Below are 21,420 nucleotides of genomic sequence, written 5' to 3' on the forward strand. Positions count from 1 at the left end.
ACTTCCCGACAGGCAAGAGGTGGACAGTTCACTGACCAAGGTCTTTAAAGAAGTGCGGACAATGCACACAAACAGCAAGTGAGAAACACTGGAACTGCTCCAACAATGTTTCAAGAAGTTCCAGAGTGTGGACAGGGTCTGTTGCAATAAGTAAACACAAGTGCCAGGTGGACGGTTGAGGACAAGCAGCCAGCCACTCTACCGATATCTATCGACAATTTTTAGCATCCAAGGTCCTTACAATTCTTGTAGCACGGTGTGCTGCCCCTGCCCCATGTTGTTGTCAGACTAGTCAATCTCTCATGTACACAATTCATTCGTCGGATAGCCACAGATTATTATTTTTGGTACAAACGTGTTTTTGACAATCTGTTGAAGTGTCTACATTTTTTCCACATTGAACCTGATAAAAAGCAGCGAATGAGGTGGACAAATCAAAACATCTTTTACTACGCATAACTGGCCGAAAACAAACTTTTAAAAATAAATACCGTGTCATTCGCTTCTCCATTCACCGAAACATCACACCAAGCTCATTCAGTGGTCTGTAAAAAGCTCTTTAGCAGGCCAGTCAAACTACTAATCGAACGCTTACCTGAGGAAATCGGTCTCTTTGTTTGTTGACGAGACAGTCGATATTTCAGGAGAGAAAGTCTGAGCTCGAGAGGAAGGCGCAGGTATTGTCGGCTAACATCCTCTGGTCCCACGATGCAAAGATGAAGTCTGTCCAATCAGAAGCAGTCGCGTGTACAACGGAAAAGACACGCGCGCCTTACACTTGGTGCTTGGCCGCCATTCAAACGTCCGCCACTAACATCGACCTTCCCATCGATACGTGACGTCACAGCTCGCCGCCACGCGCCACGACGACAGAAGCTCGTTTTCTTTACCGAGAGCTCCACACAGTCCGCAATCCTAGATATTTTCACGGTTACATCCACTTTACCCAGGAACAGATTGCTGGTCTTGAGTTAGACTACTCAACATCAGTGAACATTTTGAAATACATAACCGTTGTGACATGCGCAGAGAGCTCACAATGCTGGTTTAGGGTCTTTTCATAACTTATAATCAAGGTTGTGGGCGGCGCTTAGAACCTCATGAACTCCATATCGTATGTCCAATCCTCACCAGATTTGTCAGGACCATTACCTTCCGATTATGTCTCGGCTTCCTACGTGATCCTACGTTGTTTCTACAGTATGATTATTGTTTTATGTTTATTTTGTTCATTGTCGGAGGTTATTGGCGGGTCCAAATGAGACAGTACTATTCAGAAATTGCGACCTACTTCTGTTATGCAAAGCAAACGTGGAAATCGTCGTAATTTGAGACTGAGTGATGAGACAGGGAGAAGGTGAGGGGGAAAAGGGAGGAAGGCCAAGCAGAGAAAGAAAGGAATAGAGAGAGCGACAAGTGATGGAAGACTGAGCGAAAGAGTTGCGGAGCGGATAGTACCACAATTTCTTTTGTTTTGTTTTCACTACACATCGCCATAGATTAGCATATACGCATGTATGTACAGACATTCTCATACTAAAACAGTAAACAATGAATAAATAATACAAAGCCACACCCTCTCTCATTCTCAAGTACATATTAAAGCAGATACCTGACTTTTGAAAATAAACTGCTCATTAGAATACTTAACTGGGTTTATGAGAGCTTGTGGAAGAGAAGTACAGTTCAAATGAGTTCACTATTGCAGTTGAAGTATTTTAAAGCATGTATGTGTGTTGAATGTGAAGTTCCAAGCTATGTACTGTAATGTAAGTAACAGCTTCAGATGCCAGCCTCCACATTCAAAGTGAGCCAACCTTGTCAACAATGACTTCTATCACGAGCTTCTCTTTCCTTCTGTGAATGCATATGGAAGAACTGCTTTTGTTAGCGGGCATTTTTCTTGTCTTTCATTTAATTAATGATCCAGTCAATCGCAATGTAATTTATACATATCATTACTCCGGTAACTGAAACGCATTGACAACTAAACAAATATTAAAATCGTGTGAAGAGGACAATAAATTTCCATTAAGATTGGAAGGTTCTAAAAGTTTATTTTAAATTGCCAGTATGCTAGTCTTTAAGTTGATGCTACAGGTTGCCTGGCAACAAGAGACGCCAACATAAGTTTCATGTCCCAAGACTCGGTGCCAGACTACTTAGCAACAACGGGCGTCCACGTGAGCTCGCGTGCTGCCGTCTGCCGAGCTGCAGTTGTCTAAGCATGGCTGCAGGACAAGCCACCCATAGATTTCCACGATAACAGCAATCAAACATGATTGGGACCTGCACATGCGCACAAAGACCGTGTCCCCTGGCAGTGACCGTGTACAAACCAGAGGCCAGATGCACGGGACGGCACTAAGCGCTAGCTGCATGCTTAACTCTAAGCAGTCAACTAAGTGTCAAGTACCAGTAGTTTAGTTACTTGTTGTAGCAGTATCCACCATGGCTCCGTGATGTGCTCTGGCCCCAGGCTGCTTGATTGTGTTCATGCAACACACATCGAAATGTCGTGTCGACAACTGGATTTGAACTCCAGCTACTTGAGCTAGCTTCTCTACATGTACCCGCTGATGTAAACTTCTGCTTTGTCGCTGTCATTGATCATAAGTTTGAATGACTCATACCAGGTGACACTCGTGGTCATGCGGTAAGTCTTGATGGTGTGTTCAGTCCATTCCTTTATGTGTTTGCGAGCCAATTCTTCCACTGCCCACCTGGACGTCGGCAGGCCTCCAAGACAACCTCAAAGGGCGCTAGCAGCCGAAAGTGTTGTAATGGTCGTCCTCTTCCAACTGATTTGTCTTGATGTGTATCTCTAACTTACTGAGGTCGTCAGAATTAACCACAACTTCCTAGTTTTCTTTGTTGGTCTCACACCAGATGCCTCCGGCGCTGTTGCCGCCTGCCTCCAGATCAATGTCGTCTGCAAAGCGCATCTTCCAACTAATGGAAAGATAGGTGTGGTATTCATTAAGGGTTTATCGCATCATGTTCTTGAAGAACGGATACGAGAATCAACATCCATCATCAATTTAGAGTATTTTCTCTGCATAAAAATGCAAAAATCCTAAAACCAGGCTTTGATGATATTGATGTATACTATCCCTTCGGGGACTTGAAGTGTGCCATAAGACACGACAGACCAACGATAATATGGCAATAATGCTGGGAGGAAGGGTAGGGAGGGACAGTAAGAGAGATATTGTATTGATCTACTGCCAAAGTAATCTTGAAAAAAAGCAAAAACCTTTTTGCTGTTTGTGCCTCTCATCGCACCCTGAGAAAGTGATGAGTGCTTTATCGACCATTTAACACCATGAGGATGAGTTCTTCCATCTTTCCTGTCAGCATCAAAACACTCCTCTCGTCATGCGTAAAACCACAAAAGTACACTGATATTTCTCAAGACATTGATAATAGATATCACTTTTCCCCAGTTGTAAGAGTTATTCCTTCTGAAGCAAATTTAGTTTGTCAGTAAAGGTAGGATTAGACTTCCTGTGGTCTACAGAAGGTTGCCAGAAACATCCACAAAAATTCAATTCCAAAGAATATTGCCAACAGCTTCCAAGTCTTAGAAGCAAAAAACCATAACTCACACAAGGTTTTGAAAAGACCAGAAGAAACCAATACGACCTGCTACCAGGTTCCACTCCTGGTGCCTCTGTCTCTCCTTCTATCATCAGTTAAATAATGTCAGCTCATACTATCCAAGAGAAGTAACCAAACTGCGGCTGTTAAGTGCTGGAACTGTTGCACCTATTCTGGAGCCTGTACATCAAAAGACCAAAGTGCTGCCTACTGAGGGATGCCACAGTTCGATCCCGACAACATAGTGAGATTTTTCGTGAACTCCTGGAAACATGGATTTCCCATTGGGGCTTCACTGAGGATGCATTTATCGAAATCTGTTTCCAGCCCAGACTGTGGACCTCTGCAACTTGACAAACCAGACGAAATGAAAGCTTTTGTGGGAAACACTTGGAAGATCATCTTAGCTGCAAGTGCCAGACACATCTGGCTTGAATGTACGAAACTTTTGTTTCTGCAACAGGGTTCTTCGAATCGAAAAAGTTATGTAAATAAAAAAGTAAAGGGATCTATTTTAAATAGAAAAACATTAACAATACTGCAATGTTTTGTTAAAGACATTTAAAATATGATATTTTGTTATACATCTAAAGCAGTCTAAGACTTGTTTGTGATGCAGACAATCACAGTTCAGGTAACGAGGCACCATGGCCTTTGCACCTGAGGAGAATTCATTTTCATTTCTCTATCACAGCCCGTGTATGGGGGGTCCAGCCCTTTATGTATGTGAAATGCATCTCCACCAATGGCAGTGCAGCCCGAATATTTCGCACACAAAATAAATAGCAATTACATAAAAAAATGTCATCAGTCGTCTTCTAAAACAAATGTGGGGAAACTGATTAAAATAGATTTTTTGAAAATATTTTAAAGACTGGGAAATATGAAACAGAAAAACTGTGAACTGGTGTTTTTCTCAGCCATTTGAGCCGTAGGATGCGAAGACAATAAAAATGTGGAATCAGTCAGAAACCATTACACGTTTCTTACAAAGTCATGTACAGCAAAGCTGATTAAAAGTTTGTTCTTCTTGCAGCAGGAAGCCTGACACTAATTAGTTCCGTTTGGAACAGATTTTTGTGAAAGTGTAGATAAGATGTTTATTGAGATAATTTCCGCTTTCTAATCTCTTTCTCATCTTCAGCGGAGCTATAAAGCTTGTTTTTTGTTGCGCTCTGGAGGTTTCGCATCAGCTCATATAGATATATATTATTAATATCACCAAATCATACTGGCACAGTCGCTAGCCCTTCAGAAGACTTGACCTCATCGTTGATTAAGTTAGGAGTCAGAGACAGCATCCTGACACAATCCTGTGCGGGAAGGGACGTGGGTTCAAAGGGCACGCTCCTAGTTGAAGATATTCTCCCCGGAATACCTCACATGGAGGTCAGTACTAAAATTAATTGCTTTAGATATTCGAGAGATTTCTCACACATTGTATTACTTTAATGTGTAAAAAAAATACAAAGGCACAGAAAATGTGCAAAAAGGTATGGAAGGATGAAAGTAAAACGAAAACGTCGAGAGAGGGAGAGATGCTGAGTGTCATCAACAGGTGACATGGCGCAGGTGTCAGCACACTGCCAACAGCTCCAACTCCACCTTGCCTGAATGAGAGACTGCAAGAGTCAGTATGTCAAGTCTTTTTACAGAATACTGTTTGAGATATATGTCGAGAGATAAACTTGTTAAGAGATCTGTCGAGAGAGATAGAAAGGATCTGTTGAGACAGAATGAAAGAACCATTCAGAGAAAGATGTAGCGAAAAAAAAAAAACCTTCCTGCCAGAGACAAAAAGAAAAACGAAAAAGGTGAGAGAAGAAAGAGAAATCATCCTTCGAGGTTTTACTAGCCGGAGATAAAGTTGTGGGGTGGCTGTAAAATGATTTATCGTTAATGTCTTCATCACCCTCACACTGAGTGGCATCGCAGCTACTTACTAATGGCGCGTAAACACATCACTGAGGATCGCATTATGTTTTTGTTTCTTCTGCTCGCCTGCGCTCGGCATCCTTCCTATTTCAAAGGAAAGCTCTCACACCTTTGATGTGCGGATACAGACTGGGATAAAGCCCGAGGAAGCCTGACTCTGAACCCACACAAAGTCACACCTTCACGCCCTCGCCACGTCCTCCAACTAAATGCGAATAATACGTCAGCGAGACACCGACTGCTGCATCATTTCACGATTAGAACCTTGTACATCATCAACAGCAACCACACCACAGTGAGCCCAGAGTGGCGATAGCCAAAAACAAAAAAACCACAAAAACAAAACTGAGAATTCTCGCATCAGCTTTAATATTTAATAGTAGGGAAGTGTGGACCTGTGACTTGCTGGTGTTTGGTTGGTTTTTCTCTTTGGATTTGTGAGAGATGTTTTTTTTTAAACTTATGAACGTGCTGGCTGCCTGTAACTGTGAAACATAATCAGATAGTTGTTTACCTCAGTGCACTATCACACATTTGTGACTAACAATGTTAAAAAGTAAACTTCACAAACTGTCAGGGCGGAATTAAATGCACAGTTCAAGTCCGTTTATACACATTGGAAGACTTTTCAAATTAACCAGAAGTCAATCATTAAAGTGAAAAACAAACCAGAAGATTTGATGCAGTTAACTCAAATGGATCAAAAAGAAAATAACCTTTAGCTCTTTTCCTTGAATTGGTTCCGAGGAACTTTAATCTGTGTTTAGAGATTTGTTTCTACAGGTGATGCAATCGTGGTATTTCGCTGTCCTTTAAACCTGATTCGCTTGTCGATTTGCATTTTCTTGATGACACCAACCTCTGGTATCTTTTGCTGATCGATTAAAACCATCTGCATTGTATTGTTTCACTAAAAACTGGATAGTTACACGCGGCATTTAGGGAATGTCAGACAGACAATTGGTAGGAAGCGGGTAGTGGATGAGAGAAGCTTGACAGATGACTCTTCTGCCCGGCGACATTCATCACAGCATCGACACAGCCAACTAGCCAGTCAGAGAGAAAGAAAAAACAACAGAACCAAAGAAAGAAAAATACGCAAAAAAGAATTAAGAATAGAACGCAAACAAAAAATAAATGGGAAAAACAAAAAGCAAGAATATTAAAGAAAGAATAAAAAAAAACGAAAGGAGAGGTTAGAAGGACAGAAAAGAAAAACAAAAAAAAAAGATAAAAAATAAGAAACCAAACAATGAAAGAAAGAAAAGATTAGAAGGAAAGATGGGAAAGAAAAACTAAACTACGCACTTATAAACAATGAGATAAAGAAAGCTGCAAAGAGAAATTAGTCGAACCTGTTCCTTTGCATGAGAAATTCGAAGCAGCAATGTCAGGCGGTCCTAACAGAGGATGCTCACAGTTTTTGGCTTTCACAGCCAGCGCTGCTTTCCACTCCTTCCGCCCATCCTTCTCCGCTTGAGACTTTTTACTTTCGGAAGCAATAACAGCGAAGAGCGAACGACTCCCACGGTTAACTGCTTTTTTTCGGGTTGCAGACCATAAGACCCGCAGCTGAGTGTACTTCCTAGCAGCACATCAGTGGCAGGGCAGCATCCGAGTCTGGCACGCAAGGCACAATGGTTGCCTCGCATCCTACACGGGACTCATTGCCCTGATGCCCTAATGAGCTCACCTTACAGACTTCCAGCGCTTGGGGGCCGACAGGGCCCGGACTTTGCTAACTAAACAAATCAAACGCAATACAGTGGTGGTGAGAAGGTGTGGGTAGAAACCTCGTGTCCTGGTAGCATGCTCCCCTCCCGGCCCACCCAGCTGCAGGGGTTACCCGATTTATCAACCCAGGCGATGAAGACAGAAGGCTGCGCTACGCCTTCGCATACTCCGGCCGAGACGCCACGAGTATTTGCAGTTCGCTATCCCTGGGGCTAGTTAGCATAGTTAACCTTTCCACACTTTACAAGCAAGCTGTCGTGTGGGTGTTTACTGGTTATGTGATAGTTTGAACATACACTGGCCCCAAATGTACTTTGTTGCACAAACCTCGTAAAACTTTCCTAATACAACACAAATTGTATTTGGTTAAAGTGTCCCTCCCCCTCAGTTACCTCCACTACAAATAAACGCCTTTTAACGAAAGAAAAACGGAATTTCAAAAGCTACTGTTCTGTTCTAGCTAATTAGTTTAACTCTTGATTATCAAATCATCTCGCGGCCCATAATCCCTGAAGACATTGACCTGTAGGAACGGACTGACGACTAATTAGTGAGAAAACTGGCCTCAAGTGAACGAGGAATCGAACTTTGAGTCACTTGACACAAAACTTTCTGCAACAGAGAGCTGATGAAAAAAATATTCTTTTCGGCAGCGTTTGTCAAGCGGGTCGTCAGCTGGAAGTAAGACGAGAAGAGGACGAGAAGGACGAGAAGAGGACGAGAGGAGACAGAGTGGGTGACAGCGGGTCTCGTGATGACATCCCTGGCGAGAATAATCGGATAAGAAGCATTTCTTGTGTGGATACTCGGAAATTTTCCACTTTTACGACCAAACGTAAATTTGCAAACGAAATCAGTTGATACACTGGAGGACAAGGCGCAGGCTGTGCATTGAAAGACACTAAGGACACCTCCTACAAAATGATGTCCTCAGTGCAAGCAACTAATGTCCCTGGTCAACCTGGATATTAGCATCCAGTTTTGTCCCAGTATTCGTCTTTCGTTTTCTTCTTCCCGAGTTGCACAATTTTCCTATAAAATTATACAGTATCTCATGCTGTTTCTGTTTTATGCAGCATTCTCTCCGCATCTTCCAGCCAAATATCTTTTGTAAGAGACAAATATTTTTGAATCAGGTATACACATTTTTGTTATGTATGAAATCGTCCGTTTCAAAATGTGTGATGATAATCATTTAGTTTTAATATGTTGTAAAAGTACTGTTGTAGCTGTAAAAGATTTTACAGTTCAGCTAAAACAAGGTTAAGGAATAATTCTATTAGATAATTGCTTTCACTCTACACAAATCGGCTTTGTAGGATGGGCTTGTATGGTTTAATGCAAGTATCTTCTTTTAGAATTTCATCGACTCTTGGAATGAAGAAAAATAAGACACAAAAGGAAAACCAGACGAATTATTTCTTGGCAGATTTTTCGTGATTGACTTAATCGTTACGGAACATGAATTTGCAAAAGCCAAAAACATCCCACAGGCAATTTAAAATGTGTAATCTGAACTGCAGAATGCAATTAAATTTTGTGCTCCTCTAAAACATTAAATACACTCTTCGTGAAATTCCTCTTGCGTTAAATGTCAAGCCTCAAAGTTTGAAAAAAAGGAGAAAATGGAAAGAAAAAGTAAACAATCAAGGGCCCGGTGTAGCGACAGATAGCTGTACACAACGCGCGCGAGTTTGTGTGTGTGAGTGCAAGTGTGTGTTGTGTGTTTGTGCATATGAGTATGTGTGTACGTGTGTGTGTGAGCGTTTGTATGCGTGAGTGTATGTAAATGAGTTGAGGTGTGTTTGAGTTTGTATGTGCACAGAGGGAAGGACCGCATGCTCTTCACACTTGGGGCAATTCTACGCTTCCTCTTTGCGTTATTTTTTCTTTCTATCTCCTGTTTATCACACTTCTTTACGATTTGTGGGACAAGAGTTGGATGGTTTCATGCCCTGGGCGTGAGAGCTGGACGACTGCGTTGTTTTACAAACTGACAGTCAAACAACATCTACTGCTGAGCCGCTCACATGTCGACGAAGCTACAACCACCACCAGCATCACCACCACCACCACCACCACCACCTGCCGCTACTCGTCTCCATTACTGCCGGCAAAGCGACGATGTTTAAGTGGGTATCGGGGGCAGATGCAATCCCCTAGTCAGGCAAAGCATCTTCCCACAATGGCTCAGAAATGAAAGACGGCTGTGGTGATCACCAGGTTTAGCTTCTGGGTATCCTGCTCCTAGCATTCTGCTCAAATAAAATAAATCCTCAGAGGCTCGGGGGTTGTGAAATGATGTGCTAACAGAACCCATTATGTCTCTTGAAGCGGCTCCCCGGGGTATCTGCAAACGGAAAGAGCAGATCCACACTCCAGCTGCAAGGCGACAAGAGTATTTCCTCAGCCAAACTCTCGTACACTCCACATCCATGTCCTGTTTGGCATTATACCTGTACTCAATCAAAACTGAATCAAGGAGAGAAAACCAAAATTAAAAAAACTAAGCTTGTGCTGGATGACAACCGGGTGGTGAGGCGAGAGTGGACAAGGATTCAAAATTTATTTATGGTTTATGAATTTAGTTTTGTAGTAAACAAAGTTTTGTACTTCCAACAAATTTGTAATTTACAAGATTATCTTTTATAATATTTTGCACAACATTTTAACCAACGGTTTAACCACAGGCATTACCGGGCAGTTCAGAAACTGCAATTTCTGCCACAAAGTGAAAGTATGATGATGATGATGATGGGGTCTTATAACGCGCAAAATCCGTTTCATGGAGAAACGCTCAATGCGCCGAAATTGTACATAAAAGTACACCAATAAAATTCAATTAGCAGCCACAAAAAAACCAAAATGAAAGTTCACACAGTGAAGTTGCACACAAGTCAACACAATAATTATAATCTCGGCTTTTCTCGTGACCCCATCGTAAGGAAATCGGGGCACTGCGCCTTACTTTTGTCAGACTCTCTCAAAGGCCTGAGTAATCCCTAATGAGATATCAATCTGGATCGAACACGCTCGAACTCGTCTGTACAGAAATAAAAAGAGCATTCACCCACTTGTTTAAACAGAATATTTTTAACATCTGCTCGTGTAGCTTTTTTTCTTTTTTACCCCAGGGAGGAATATTTGAAATGCATTTGAAACTTTCAAAGATACACAAGTTCTGTACCCTCTCCCTCCTGTGAGATTTTCTAAAATATTCAAAGCTGACAACTAGACGACATTAAAGACCATATTTCGCAATATTTCAACCTTTGATAACAGAGACAAATCAGCTTTTAGAATGTTTTGCTCAGTTTCTTTTTTGTTGCCTAATGTAAGCCGCATTTTCTCAATACCTCCTTCTCAGTTTACTTAAGAGAGTGAAGCAGCTTATTGCCGACTACAAGCGACTTTACATGTAAAGTACCAGCAAGAAGGGAAAGCGGAAGGAAGGCATGAAGAGATAAAGAAAATCAGGAGATCAAAGACTCGGCAGGTACAAGCAGTCGCAGCAAACCTGACAGCAGGAAACAATGAATGAAGAGAAGATGCTGGTCGGAAAGCAGACATGAAGACAGCGGGAAACAATGAGTCAATAGACGATGTCGAGGGCAGACATCATTAGTTCTCTGGCCGCTGAACGAGAACTCTCGAGGCCATGAAGATACAGTGTTGCTCACTAGAGAACGTCTGGAACTGCTTGATGATGATTGATGATGCTGATGGACAGGGGAGGTCAGACCGCTGCTCTTTTCCTAGCCTTGGAGATTCGATGGTTCCTATGACAATATCTGTGATAACAAGGCTCCAGACAGTCGTCAGTATATATGCATTAAATCGTTTTCTATTTATATTTCTTGAAGAAATCGCCTGTTAATGAACATTGTCTTCTTTCGAGGTGTGGCAACGGTTTAATTATATAAAAAAATGAAGACCTATGGCAACAAATGTTGTTTCTTTCCCTGTGCACAGTCCACACGAAACTACACAACGTCCACCCACACAAGAAATATCTATTGTGCACGTGAGTGTGAAAAATTCATCTCATTTAAAACTTTTAGTCCAAGTGACCGAAATATTAAGCAAATCTCTAAAGTACTGCAAGTGCATCATCAGGGGAAGACCAGTCCGCGAAACTCAATCACAGCATCTGGCCCCCACTATCCGGACTTTCCATTAAAATGAAAGGCGTTCAGAACAACAAACTCCATTTCCAGAACAACCTGAAAGAGCATGGGATCGACGTCTAGACTTTCAGGAAAAGCGTCTGGCCAGTAGTCTTCCGCTTGTTTGCCCGAGGGGGCGAAACTCTTCAAGAAGGGGAGACAACATAAGGCTTCGTAAGAAGCGTCCTACTGTCTGCTGAGCTCCAGAAACTGCAGACAAGGGAAGCGACAAAGTGGGAGGATCACATGACTACGAGCATCACATGACTGTGGAATAAAACCTTAGTAAAATAGAATCTTTGTGGCGCTGCCACCACGGAAGTGGCCAGACAATTGTTTGCCAAATGAACTAAGACAACCTTCAGGTCAGGTCAGACGATAGAATCATTCCTGTGTGGATTTAAACAAATTATTGTCGTCGTCAACGATAACATTTTTCACTTGTTTTACCTCCTTCTCCGCCAAGGCTTTCATTGCTGTCAGATCTTCTGGGAACTGTATTCCAGTACATGAAAGTTAATTAATCAATTTTGTTAAAAGCTAAGATTTAATTACTTTTACAAACAAAAGTTTCTAGAACTTTACAATCTTGCAGTAGGAGTCCAGATGGAGAGATAGGCATCTAACATCTGTTCTTGAAAAACGCACAATGAAAATAAAGAAAGCCAAACATGGTGTTCAGAGAGAGTATGAGCTGGAGGTTCAGAACATGAGTGCTTCAACACAATCTGTTGGTGAAACGTGTCAAACATGAACATCATGGCAGTAATGTTCATGCATGAGTAGTAATGTTCGTGCCCAACATGAACACGATATTCGTGGCACTAATACTCCGGCATTAACACGATGTGCATGACACTAATAATGAGGAATGAACCCGACCCACACACATTATCACCGACATCAATCACAAGCGTTTCGGTGCAACAGAAGAGTAATGTTCTCTTTGAAAATTATATTAGACCTCGCATGGAGCCGCGATCTGTTCGTGCGGAACGAATTACTGCGGCCAGAGAATATCCTGATGGCCTGGCGACAAAGTGTGATACCAAAGAGCACGCCACCCTAAGAAGATTACATGAGATGCTTGCCTTCAAGAGCACGAACGCTGGAGCATTGCAGGCTCGGGAGGACAGGGGGAGGAGGATGAGCAGAAGAAGGGAGGTAAGCTTCCAAGGGAGGTCAATATGAAAAGCGGAGGTAGTTTTTTTCTGGAAGAAAACAGCAAGACTTGCGTTCTGTGCCTGTCCTTCAGTGCCTGTTGCGAGCTTGATTAGAATGGCGGTCTAAAACCTCGGAACTTGCCGAGCGCGCTTCTCTTGCCTCCTTTAAAGCCCTCGACAGAATGACATGTCGGCTTGAGTCTGGATTTCTTGTCATCGCCGCGGATGTCTGTTCACGTTCCAAAACCGCGACTTTCATTTAACTGCTTTTTCCTTTACTATTTCGTTCAACTTCTCTCTCTCTCTACCTATAGCTGCTGCGTGCGAGCATGCCTCTGTTTCTTCTTATTCATCTTTATTTTGAAAATATTTTTTTTTAGGAAAAGCATGTGAAAGTTGTTAGCTGCTGATTTGTTTAGTCATGCAATACAGGATTTGTTTTTTTCGTCGGTTCTGAAAAAAATATTCTTTTTTTGTATGGCATTCCATTTTGGTTCCAAAATATTCTGAGTAATCTAGCGTGAAGAACTTTACTAGCTCACGCACGCTGGCAGACAGAGAGCCCTGTCTGTGGTCACTCACTGACCTTTGGCCTCAGTGCACTTAGACATGCGCTTTGCGTCCTGTCGTGCTTCACGAAAGATGCGCCGGTGACTGGGTTCCCACCAAGGGATCCTATTAGTCAGTCTGACTTGTAGGATAAAGCAGCCGATGGTGTGGATCCCATCAGGATCCTATTAGTCTGACTTGTAGGTTAAAGCAGCCGATGGTGTGGATCCCATCAGGATCCTATTAGTCAGTCTGACTTGTAGGATAAAGCAGCCGATGGTGTGGATCCCATCAATACAAAGATCATCCATCTTCGCAGAACTTCCAGATTGTCTCAAAAGACTCTAAGGCGTCCTGCAGGGTTCTTTCAAAATATTGATATTTGCACATTAAATTACCAACGGGCTAACGAAGTTTTACAGCAATGTTTTTACCAATGGATTATCCTGTTCCGGATTCTAACCTTTCATCTACACACATCTACGGACTAAATGACCAACTCCAGCATGTGGCCAGAGGACGTCAGTTGTTGCCGTCAACCAGCGGAACACTAAAGTGACTTTTGTGGTTGTTTGTCATCGGATAGTTGATTCTGAGTTGTGGTCGTGAAGCTGCCGATCTCGTTCTTGTTTATTTGCATCCAGCGCTGGATGTATTGGTCCGAAGCCTCTTCCTGTCGCGAGCATGTTGTCCAGGAGGAGAGCTTTGAAAAGGGTGCAATGATGTTAAGTGTAAATCTTATGCTTGTAATAACAATATTTGCATTTGTGTGAGTGCTTCTGCTGCCTCTAGACAGAAACAGTGAGAAACGAAAGTGTGTTTTGACACAAGTCCCCCCATCCCGCGACAATGTGCTGCTTATTAGATTGCTTATTACTGGTGACATAATGACATGTCTGACCTATCGAGTCCTGAGGGTTGTTTTGCAATTGTACACCAAGGACTTTGACGGCCAACAACCAGGAGACAGAGAATCCACAAACTACTCTGGATACAAGCGCCACGTGAGCTCGAAAGCCACTTTCTCCCGCGAACTGAATTCAGAACTACCTCCTCATAAACATTCTCACCCTGCCGCATCATAAATGGTGTTCTCATAAAGCACCTCTTAATAAACGCCTAGCTATCTCTTTCTAAAAAAGTTTCTTGAATGTAGTTATTTCTGTCGAGGAGTGAGACGATGTTTTCACTTCTTTACGACCAAAGGACGATAGCGGGAGGGTATTGCACTTTGGTGTGCTCCTGCAGGCATCATATTTTATTACCAGGGTATTACTGAGCCCCTTCACTCGGAAATGTCCAAGCATTGAATTCTTTGGGGAGAAATAAGGAGGCCAAGACGGATGGACCAACGAATGCAGGGTGGCAGATGAATGCAGTGAAGGATGCCTTCTGTTATAAATGTTTTATAGTTTAATTAAAATTGATTTAAACTGAAATATGTTTGGTTGTACTAGTCTGGCATTAAAGCAAGAATAACTTTAATCAATATCGTAGGTCATGTGGAAGTTTTCGATCAAGATGATGAAGTGAAATTGAAAATAAACATCGCCAGCAGTGTGAGAGAGGGTTGTAATAAGTTTCTCAGTTCCCGCGGTGCTCGTGGGTTTTGTAAGAAGCAAACACCAGTCTACCCTATAGTCTACCCTATCCCCCGGCTGCGTCTCCTCCGCAAGGCGGGTGGGCGGGTGGTCTTTGCTGGAACATCACTGAGATGGGATGTATAATGAGTGAATGCCTAGACTTTGTATGCTTGGGGAGTGAACATGAATCTGTTTCAATCATTCTGCTCGCTCCGTGGAGCTCTGATAGACAAGGGTGGGACACATTCCCTTCTGATCGGGGTGGCTGGTGCACGTCCAGATGATAGACTGGAAGACTGACCTGAAGCAGTCAGCTACACTGCTCATGATAAACAAGAGCTTTTTAACTGACTTCTTCGAGTTAACCCGCCAGCGAGGAGTTGTGTGTCTGTGCCAAGTTCACTGTCAGCGGAGGAACAAGTGAACATAGTTCACGCAGAAGGAATAAAAAAGCAGTGGACAATTATTTTGTGACCAGAAACCGGGCTAGACTGAACAACATTCGAGCTAGACGATTTTCTAAAATTTTGTTTGTTGCAAAGCAACAGATGGAAAAAACGTTTTAACGCTAAAAACAACCCCAAACCATCAACAAGCAGTGCAGGATGACACCAGTAAATAAAAGTATTCCCGAGCATTTTCTCATGTGCATGAATGAGCATAACTTGCCGGAAGTCGTCAAACACAGGATGTGCACTGCAACTTTTGTAGGCCTCGCTGCTTTTATACTTTTTAAAACATCTGGAGGTAGACAAATAAACATCTGGTATGTCCCCTGCTAAAAGTGGCAAGGAAGCTGCATATGGTCATCATCTCCTTTGTCTACCTGTAAACGTGCGGACCCACCCAGGTACTGACTACCACGTGCAGACCTGAAGGATTTGCAGATTGTTGCCATCTTTCCTTGTTTATTTACAAATGCATGCTTGGAGGCAGTGTCATTTCACAGGTCACTTTCACTTCAATCAGTAAATATTGACTTTTTTTAATAAACAAAATACTCAAAATAGAAACCAAACAAGGGATACAGATGCGCGACCGAGATGCGCGTGAGAACGAGTGTGGGCTTCTATTGGCTGGCGGCACAGAACACTCGACACGACTCGTTCTTTAAGACAATTAGCTAAATACTGTGGTAATGACTTCATTACATACTTCTTTCTTATACAAGCATCAACAGGAGTAATATTTGTGGTTCGCAAAAGCCAGTACTTCTGGGTTCCGAGAAATAATATTCCGTTTTTCTACCAGTAATTATTGTAACTCCGTGGACAAGTAACCCAGTGAGGCCTTCTCCTCTCCTTCTCGCCCTCAGTTAACGTTCTTCTTTGCACTCAACAGATTCACTGCCAAGTATTTCCTTTTCGTTTTTAATTTTCATTTAATTTGCTTGATATATTTTTTACAGTTTTCTGTTAAGTACTTTTCGATTAATTAGCAGGGCCGCCGAAAGCCAGCACTCCTTGGCAGACGACCTTTCCCGACCCCATCGTTAGACATTAATTGTAATCATTTATCATTTTTCAAGAATATACAGTATGCCTAAAAATTAAATTTCGACTGGCAATAACAATATCTGGGTACAATTATTCGAGATAGCAATAACTCTAGTAGTGGTGAAGCCTACACTTTATAGCTTTTATTTATTTTTTCTTCGTGATTCCTTCTCTTTTGCTTCTGTTTAAAAGAAACCGAAAAACATCTACAGCGACGGGCCCCACTACACCATCCCTCCTCACCTCTCCCCCTGTTAATTAGTAAGAGGAAATATACTTTATATATATTTATACTTTTCTTTCTCATTTGTCTGTTTACATATAAATAAGTTCCGGTATATTTCTGTCTTTAAATGTATTACCGAAGCGGGTTGCTACAGACAAAAATAAAATATAAAAATTGAGAGGAACATTCATCTGACCTCTTGCATTCTCTACCTGCACATCAGATGAAAGGAGAAGAGAAAACAACACTTTGATGACAGCCTCATCTGCCATTAACTGAGTGATGACACTTTGATGACCCCCACTCATCTCCCCTTGAGTGAAAGTTGCCTGACAGCAACAACAGGTGTGAGTGTCGGGTGGTCGTCACAGAAAAAAAAGCTTACCTGTGTGACGGCGGCGTTTCACGGGCTTTGACCGCGCGATCTCCAGAAATCACGGAGGCGAGGGTCAGCAAGCAGCAGTCCGCCTGCTGCCACCTGTAGTCACGTGACGTGCAGCAGGATTCGAGGTGCAGCACCGTTGCGCACAGCAGCGGATGACGTCTGGCAGCGCCCCCTGTGCATCCCCGCAGGCCAGCTGCAGTTGTTGCCCGTGGAGAGGCGGCGCCACAAATCGAAATGCAAATAGAGTTGGGAGGCTGTGAGCTCGGTGCGCGGGGCGTCTTCGGATTTCCTCCTGCACAGACCCGTCAACAACAAACATTGTCAGGGATGCTCCCCGACCCTAGACCAGTGGCTTCCTTAGGGACACGTTGTTCCAAAGACGTTGTAAGACTTGTAACAGCTCCCCAAACATAACACTCACTCAGCACGACTTTAATAACAAGGTCTCCTTATAAAAACACTGTTAAAAATATTATTTGTTCTTCACTTGTTTTCATTTATTTTCAATTCAGTATTTTCTAAGGGAAATTTTTTGCTTACTTTTTATGTTTTTATGCTATCGTATTTCAGTCTGAACAATGCCAATAAGTACACAAGTATTTTGTTTTATGTGTTTGTGGATACAAATTATCGTCTTGATTTCTGATATGGTTCACTGCGTGTGCTTAGGACAGTACAGTTTGGTATCATACATACATAGTGAACATTCTGTGAGTGAAGAAACTTGTGTAAGAACATTAAATAGTCTTCTTTGAATGCAGACATCAGCAGGAAAAGAAGCACCGACAGAACTTGGCGTCCATGTCTCTCACCACAGGCAAGTAGCAGCACCAGGACCTGCACTGAAGTAGGTGACAGTGGCTTTGTTTATTTGTTTATAACTTTTCTTTAGCATTTCAATCTGGCCCTTGTGTGCGTGTCACTTCTCCAAAGAAATTCTGTGTTTGAGGCCCCTGCGATGACAGTCTAAGTACAATGACAACAGCAACAGCAATAACAATAACAATAACAATAACAATAACAATAACAATAACAATAACAATAACAATAACAATAACAATAACAATAATGTGTCAGGGATGATCATAACGGTAGATGAACACAAGAGGAGTTTACCTGACAGATAACAATTTCTCTCTATCACCATCTAGTGTAAACAAGAACTATTCTTGTGGCATTGACACCAACGCCTACACCTTCCCACCCGGGGTCTTCTTCACTTCTTGGAACCATTTCCAACGGTAAATAAGGTGTTGATATTAGTGAAAACTTTTCAGCTTTTTCTTTTATATGAATCTCTCTAGAATTAAATTGTCAGATTTTGCCACAAAAAAATGTTATTTTTGAAATAACTATTTGCTAAATATTTTTTTTTTTTTGCAATCAGGGTAATGGTAGGCTTATATAGATTTTTCTGATTTTTCAATTTGATGTCCGTTAACTCAGCTGGGTCTTTCTAAATATGAGCAAGCCTGAAGACTTAAAAACTTTAAAAAATGGAAAGAAAAAAGATCGATGATTTTGTTATCTGAAAATAGCACTCACAGTATTTAATTTACATAAACAAACCTCGGAGGCAGCATAAGTTTAATACTTTGAGGAATTTTTTTTCATGTTTACAGAAAAAAATTTTGAAAGTGTTGCTGTTAACTAGTGTCATAAATCATGATCAGAAGAGAATTTGTGAAACGAAATGACTTATCAAATACTTTATCTCAAACAAATGAACTTTATCATACAAGGAGAAAAATATTTCTTAAATCTACAAGGCTTTCTAGCTTGGTTAAATAATATTTCCCTGAATAAGAACGGCCTTATGATACGAAAGACAAACTTAGTTGTCAGGTTTGTCTCGATCTCACAGCACAATTTTCTCAAATCGAAGTATTTTTCACCTATATATCGTATTTACCCGAAAATATAACCTAACCTGAAATGATTTTTCAGGAACCTCGTAATATAAGCCCTACCCCAAATATAAGTCCAGAAGACGGTGGATTTCGTTGGTCCCTTAAAATAAATAACAAAATAAATGTTAACGGACAAGGATCTGTGAAAATTAGCCTTACCATCTCGTTTAAAGAAAAAAAAAACTAACAGAAGAACCAGTCTTATTTTCGGCGAAACACGGTGTGTACTGTGTCCAGACAGGTCTTGTAGACAGGGAGATGAATGCACGAACACATTAGTGACAAATAAACAAGGTGTGGACCCCATGTGTATCTTGAGAACAGAACAGACGTGTTTACACACATCCCTGCCCACATTTTGTGAAATAATATTTTGTAATGAGCTTTGCCCAGTCAGTGGAAACCATTGTACACCCCAAGAGACCGTTAAAGATGATGAATGTTAGGGTCACGGGAATTGCAGTTTAGAGCCAAAGGTCAGCGAGAAGACGCAGGTGTGTAGTTGTCTGCTTGATCAAACCATTTTTGTTGTGGTGGAGATGAGACTAAGTCCACTTCTATACCAGAAAGTCACAAATAAATACAATAGTGAGCGTGTTCTCAGGTAAAACGTCTGTAAAGTGAATGTAGTCTGGAGTTAGTGCATTCATTATTTTAAATTGTTTTAATCAAACAGGGAGGTCCATTTTCCCTGTGATGTCAGAATAAACTATAAGCCAGTGCTCGAAGCCAGAACATATATGTTTCTAAGGTCAAACAACAAGGCCGATACCATGCAGGGCTTCTGTGTGTAAGTATATCAGCTTATGAACTTCAATACTGGATTACCCTAGAGAAACAGGTTCGTTTGTTACAGATCACAGTGGGGTCAAAAAATAGAGTACACGAGTTTATTATCTATTATCTGATGACCTTTTTGCACTCACAAGTCAAAGTGACAGTTACAGTGGTACTTAAAAGCACCAATCCACTCGGTGGATCAGTGGCCATATCTTCTGAAGGACTAAAAGCATTAGAGGCGTGTGCACCATGATGAACAGTCGTTCACCGTCTCCTCGCCGTCTGCTGAAGTCATCCCACTTCATGGTTTGATGAAGGAAACGTGCCTCAGAGCTTTATTGACGACCATTCTCTACAGCGACCCCACCACTGGGACCACTGGTACTAACAAGAGACTACAATAGCTGCTTCTTGAACTGTCAGCCCCGATAGAAAGGGAGGAGAATTCTGTTGGAATTAAGGACCATTTCTCAGCTTCTCTACCTTCAGAACGCAAAAAGAGCGGAATGAAGAGATTTAGTGAAAAGAAGAACAGACTTACTAGTCATTGCAGCTTGCTGTAAATGCACAAAAACAGGTTCATCACACTAGAAAGGGTTTGTTTTCCTTTAGAGTCTTTGCCATGTATGACAAAATTAAATAGAGAGTAGTTTGTCATTTGAGAAATGTTAATATATTAATTTAGTCAACTCTGAAACACGGAAGATGAGCTTTGGTAGGGAAATGGCTAGAGTGAAGGATGATAAAGGTTCTCCTACTGATTGTTTTTAAACGATGGACTGACTCGAGGACCGAATGACAATGAAGCACTGACAGCAGTCATTCTGGAAAAGCCGCTTGAAAATACTTCTTTTCCAATCCCACTTTGCACGCTTTTCAAAACAGTAATTCGCAATCAAAGTAATGATTGTCCTCGCAGTAATTACAGATGTTAGGAAGTATCTCATCAGAAAACCCAACAAAAATAGAAATCAAACGGGTCCTAAGTTTTCCGCCGACAGGACAATTTGCAATTAGGGATCCCATTAGAGATAGAAAAGGAACTGCAATGTGCCATTAGGAGACCAGAGGGCACATAAGGCTGTTTTTTTAAATGCCACCCAACGGTAAATGTTTTCATGGCATCGCCAGTAGAAAGTGTGTCTTTGTGTTGTTACCAGTGTAGTGAAGCTTCTATTTCTGTAAATACAAAATTATTCGAGTGAAAATACTTGTGGCGCGAATAGATAGTCTGGAAGAAACCATTGATTACCGGTAGTCAATTTTTTAACAGCAAATAAAGTTAATTTTCTCTAATTGTACAATTATGGTCAGATATTCTGTTCCAAGATGCTGAATTCACGGGAGATGAGTTGTGTCCATCTCGGAGCTTTGTCCTTGTGTGAGACATTTACTTGTGATTTGTTTCTAGCCTGTAGATGATAGAACTTCACAAAGACGCTCTGGAACATTCCACTTGTGGTATTTGGACATTCGTGATGTGTGACTAACCTCTGTACTTTCGCAGCTTTAATCATCTCATACAGAGATTAATGCGATGTGCGCCTCTTTCTACAACACTTACCACAAGAGGAACGAGGAACATCCAGAAATGTTTCTCTCGGGAGTGGATGCGCGTGATACATCGAAAGCCACAAAGATTTACAGTTTGCTACAGAGGAGTTATAGCCCATTAACAGGGGAGTTATCTCTGATCTTCCTACAACAGAACTCAAGAAAAACGGCTTGTTTGTGAGATTGGGTATTATGGACGCCTATACAATGATTGTATGGCAAATACAGGTAATAATAACAGATGGTGACAAAACTATCTCTTCTGAATCAAACAACTTGTCAAATGTTGAATACATGTCACACAAATTCAAGAGTGTTTCTTCTTGAGTGGAATCATCG

The 21,420-nt window shown here is 41.6% G+C and overlaps 1 protein-coding gene across 3 annotated transcripts in view; it reads right to left on the bottom strand.

Annotated features, from left to right (window-relative positions):
• The window catches only part of LOC112553346 (growth hormone secretagogue receptor type 1-like), a 55,246-nt gene extending 38,080 nt beyond the window's left edge, over positions 1–17,166 (bottom strand). The window contains exon 1 of one of the 3 annotated variants that reach the window (XM_025220498.1): positions 16,838–17,166. The gene's annotated coding sequence lies outside the window, so the exon portion shown is untranslated. Of the gene's footprint in view, positions 1–595; positions 1,788–6,890; positions 7,930–16,837 lie in introns of those variants that run through there. The other 2 variants (XM_025220497.1, XM_025220496.1) reach the window with 2 other exon arrangements.
• Positions 17,167–21,420: the final 4,254 nt, after the last annotated feature.

Source organism: Pomacea canaliculata, linkage group LG12, assembly GCF_003073045.1.
Source record: "Pomacea canaliculata isolate SZHN2017 linkage group LG12, ASM307304v1, whole genome shotgun sequence".
In the NCBI taxonomy this organism is placed as follows: Eukaryota; Metazoa; Mollusca; class Gastropoda; order Architaenioglossa; family Ampullariidae; genus Pomacea; species Pomacea canaliculata.